The 5,031-nt window shown below is 33.9% G+C and overlaps 1 long non-coding RNA gene across 2 annotated transcripts; it reads right to left on the bottom strand.

Moving 5' to 3' along the window:
- Positions 1-4,273, bottom strand: LOC144085302 (uncharacterized). Of its 2 annotated transcripts, none has more exons than XR_013304068.1 (5): positions 4,058-4,273; positions 3,070-3,894; positions 1,380-1,391; positions 306-373; positions 1-223 (listed from the first exon to the last, which is right to left on the bottom strand). It is a non-coding gene; the product is annotated as an uncharacterized LOC144085302 (long non-coding RNA). The 2 variants fall into 2 exon arrangements; XR_013304069.1 differs by lacking the exon at positions 4,058-4,273 and having other exon boundaries at positions 3,070-3,084; positions 3,183-3,919.
- Between the last annotated feature and the right edge of the window lie 758 nt (positions 4,274-5,031).

Below are 5,031 nucleotides of genomic sequence, written 5' to 3'. Positions count from 1 at the left end.
TTTAGAGGATCAGAATACACATTTATTGAAATGGATTTGAATGAAGATATTTTACATTTAGGCTCACAGAGTAGGCCCATGTGACAAGCAAATTTCCTTCATGACAAACACAGTGCATTTCTCCATTGCACAGGTCAAAACCCTGTCAGAATTCTGGGGTTCCTGTTACATTTAGGCCGACTAAGCATCCATTACATATGATTGCAGCTTGTTGTTGGACAAACTGTAATGTAAGAGTACAAAATAACCTTCTTAATAACCTCAACAATACAGTATGCTGTGTTGCTTGTATTGCGTGCACTTACATTTCGAATGAGTCCCGTTATATCCAACTGCTGGGCATGTGTAACACGAACTTTGATATGAGCATACACTGTGTGCAAAATACAGAGAAACAATGTGTTCAAGTGAATATGCATACAGCATTACAACTCTTTTTTTATTATGTTTCATTACTTATTTTAGCTAGAGCAAGGAATGTGAAAGTATACAAGCCATTAATGTTAAATTTGGTAATGCGTTCCTAAATATCTATTATCAGTAGTATTATATGCAATGTATTCATTCACATGGAATTATGCATTAGAAAAAGTTGCCATGTATTTTGTACATGGCAAAGGTCAGGTGAACATGACCCCATCAGCTGTCAGGCTCTTTAACAAAACAAATGGCTGAGTGTTAAGACCTACCGTATGCATGCATGTACATCTATGTGTATGTATGTATATATGTGCTTATATATATATATGTGTGTATGCATGTATATGTGTATGCACACGTATGTGTATGTATATGTATATGTATACGTGTGTGTGTATATGTATATGTGTATATATATATATATATATATATATATATATATATATATATATATATATATACGTATACATATATATATATATATATACGTATACATATATATATATATATATATATATATATATATATATATATATATATATACGTATACGTATACATACACATATATATATATACATATATATGTATATATACATATATATATATATATATATACATATATATGTGTATATATATATATATATATATATCTCAGCAACACGCTTATTTATTTATATATTTATTTATTAACTTATTACCCATCTATTTGTCTAAAATGCCTTTCCTATTTCTGCATCCTCACCCTCTTGCTACTGTGACAATGAAATTTCCCGAATACGGGATGAATAAAGTTATCCAATCCAATCCAAAAGCAACCAATTGTAGATGTTAGTTTGCTGTCATCTACTGGTGATGTTCGATACAGCAAGGTTAGTTGTTTTTCGGTGCTGAAGAAGACTTGGTTACTAAGTTAGTTTCCAGTCCAGTGTGTGTGTGTTGCATGCTGTAGTTGGAGATACCTTGTTGTGGTTCTGGTGGGGGAAAAAAAGGAAAACACAATTATTTTCTATCTATGTAGTTAAAATATGTAGATTTTCTTTTGATTGTTATGCTGAATTCAGACGGGCCACATTTTTTTGCTCGTTGCGCGATGGGTTCCGATAAAAAGTCAATGTAATCATACGTGGGAAGGCGACATGCGGACTTGCGACGGACGCGATGCGTCAAGAGCAACGCAATGGCGCCAGTTTGAACCAGATAAGCCAGGCCCCAATATGTCACTCGTGGAATTTTCGCGCCGTGAATGACATGGCTCAGTTGATCTTTTGAGCAACAGATTTCAGCCATGATGAGGAACCTGTCAATCAAATATGTTTTTGCATTCACTTGACATGAGTTGTCGGAGCCACAATGCATTGTGATGCAATGCATATGACAATGAAATCGTAATATTACGGGATTAAAGTCAGTAAATCATAAAGTTCTTTTGGTTCATGGGCTGAGTGTGACTATGTATCAAAACAAAACTACTTTTGGTGTAATATTGGATGATTGAAGTAACATTAGGAGCAAAAGTCGGACAATTAAAAATAATAGTCATTATTTTACTTCAACTTTTGGCGATGTAAAGTTTAGTCTAAACAAAAAAAACAGCATTTAGCCACGGGCATAATACGCCAGCGATGCATCGTCACGGGACAAAATGAGGCCGGTTTGAACGCAGCATTATGGTGTACAACACGGGTCGAGAACCTTTTTAATGTGGGTTTGTGCGTGTGTATGTTGACATGTCGATGCGAGAGAGACAGTCAGCTCCGGTAATTATTAATGTGAGCAGCCGCTGTGCTGTGATTGAATGAAATCTTGAACACACATGAACGAGCTGAATGTGAAGCAACAAGAGAAAAAACAGTTTGTGCATGAAATGCAAGCAAACCTTCCGCCTTCAAAACCAAGCCGGTTTTATTTTTCAAGCAAATATCAGACAAGTCATTTGCTCATTTCCCCACACTGGTTGCGTTAAAAGAGGCCCCCTGCATGTGAAAAAATACAGGAAATCATTGGATGACCTGCATGAGCAATTCTGCCGTCGGTTTTGTGATTTTGGAAAAATTGACAGCTGGTGTCATGTCCTTTCTCACAAGACCCGGAAACGGTTTCACAGGAGTTGCAGTTGCAACTGATTGATCTCCAATGTGACAAGTTCAATTCCCTGAAAGTCTCTGAGTTTTAGGCTTCATTAAGTGGAGCCAAATTTCCAAACATCCAGAAGATGGCACAGAGGATTCTGGTGTTATTTGGCTCTACATGTGTGTGAACAGACCTTGAGTCTGATGAAAACCAAGAAAGCGCCCCATAAATCCCAGATGAGTGATGAGTATGTTAATACTGTAATCCTTTTTTTTCTGTTTATGTTTCATATGTACTGTTAAATGTATCGTATCTTGTGCTGACCCGGCCCATCTGTCAATGTGGCCCCTGGGCCGAAAAGTTTGCCCAACCCTGATCTAGCTGCAACACACATTTGAAGTGTCCAAGATCAATGAGTCAATGCACTAACAGCTCGACACAGATCGTGTATATTAGACGAGGCAACAAACTCCATGCGAAAGATGGCCAGATGCGCTCATCAAATGAGCCAATGTGGCTTGTGAGCCATACATTCCCGACCCTTGGTGTACAAGGTGTGGCCAAGATGTGGGAACTTACCTAATATCACGGGGCCTGAAAAGTAAAAAAAGAAGTTTTCACATTATGGTATTTAAATTTTTATTTGAATGAATAATGAAACTGAGTAATTGAGGTAAATACAAAGAGCTCACCTGGTGTAGTATTGGGATCTTCTAAGTAATTGAAAGATAAAATGTTATTATCTTATTTGTATTAGTTCAAATATTCAATTGACTTATGAATTAATTGTGTCCCTTGAAATCGTGAATATCTTAGTTGAACACTATAATATGGTATAATGTGAAAAGTACATTTGTGAAGTGTTGAAGCTTACGTTGTGGATTCTCAGGTACTTGGTAATGGAAAGAGAAAAAAAATATTAAATACATGTAAAATTGATTAACTTCTATATTTGACATTTCATTAAATCATATACTGTGAAACTATGAACTTTTAGCTGAATACTAGAAACACTGTTATATTTGGAGGTGCTGAGTAAATGAAACAGAAATAATCACATCATTTTCAATTTTAATCGATTAACATGAAAATTTGACATTTGAATGAAACATATACCCCGAAACAGCTAACAAATTAGCCCAATTCTAGAAATACTGGGGTAAAATGTTGAGTATGGTTGTGAGGTGTAGTAGCTTACTTGTTATGTTTGGAGGTGCTGAATATATGAAACAGAAAAAATGGCATTATTATTTTAAATTTGAATTGATTAGCTTCTATTTTTGACATTTGACTGAATCATATACCCTGAAACAACTAACATTTTCACTGAATTCTAGCAATTCTGGGGAAAAATGTTAATGACTGTTGTGAGGTGTGGTAGCTTACTTGTTATGTTTGGAGGTGCTGAATATATGAAACAGAAAAAATAGCATTATTATTTTAATCAATTGACTTCAATATTTGACATTGGAATTAATCATGTACCCTGAAGCCACTAAAATTTTCGCCAATTTCTAGAAATATTGGGGTATAATATTAAGTACAGTTTTGAGGTGTGGTAGCTTACTTGTTGTAATTGGAGTTGCTGAATATATGAAACAGAAAAAATAGCATTATTATTTTAATCAATTGACTTCAATATTTGACATTGGAATTAATCATGTACCCTGAAACCACTAACATTTTCGTTGAATTCTAGAAATACTGGGGTATAATATTAAGTACAGTTTTGAGGTGTGGTAGCTTACTTGTTATGTTTGGAGTTGCTGAATATATGAAACAGAAAAAATAGCATTATTATTTTAATCAATTGACTTCAATATTTGACATTGGAATTAATCGTATTCCCTGAAACCGCAATGTTTTTTTTCTGAATTCTAGAAATACTGGGGTATAATATTAAGTACAGTTTTGAGGTGTGGTAGCTTACTTGTTGTAATTGGAGTTGCTGAATATATGAAACAGAAAAAATAGCATTATTATTTTAATCAATTGACTTCAATATTTGACATTGGAATTAATCGTATTCCCTGAAACCGCAATGTTTTTTTTCTGAATTCTAGAAATACTGGGGTATAATATTAAATACAGTTTTGAGGTAGCTTACTTGTTGTAATTGGAGTTGCTGAATATATGAAACAGAAAAAATAGCATTTTATTTTAATCAATTGACTTCAATATTTGACATTGTAATAAATCATGTACCCTGAAACCACTAACATTTTTGCTGAATTCTAGAAATACTGGGGTATAATATTAAGTACAGTTTTGAGGTAGCTTACTTGTTGTAATTGGAGTTGCTGAATATATGAAACAGAAAAAATAGCATTTTATTTTAATCAATTGACTTCAATATTTTACATTGGAATTGATCATGTACCCTGAAACCACTAACATTTTCACTGAATTCTAGAAATACTGGGGTATAATATTAAGTACAGTTTTGAGGTGTGGTAGCTTACTTGTTATGTTTGGAGTTGCTGAATATATGAAACAGAAAAAATAGCATTATTATTTTAATCAATTGACTTCAATATTTGA

The sequence above is a fragment of the Stigmatopora argus genome, chromosome 12 (assembly GCF_051989625.1).
Source record: "Stigmatopora argus isolate UIUO_Sarg chromosome 12, RoL_Sarg_1.0, whole genome shotgun sequence".
Taxonomy (NCBI): Eukaryota; Metazoa; Chordata; class Actinopteri; order Syngnathiformes; family Syngnathidae; genus Stigmatopora; species Stigmatopora argus.
The sequence above is the reverse complement of the archived record's forward strand: the minus strand, read 5'-3'. Positions and strand labels throughout refer to the sequence as shown.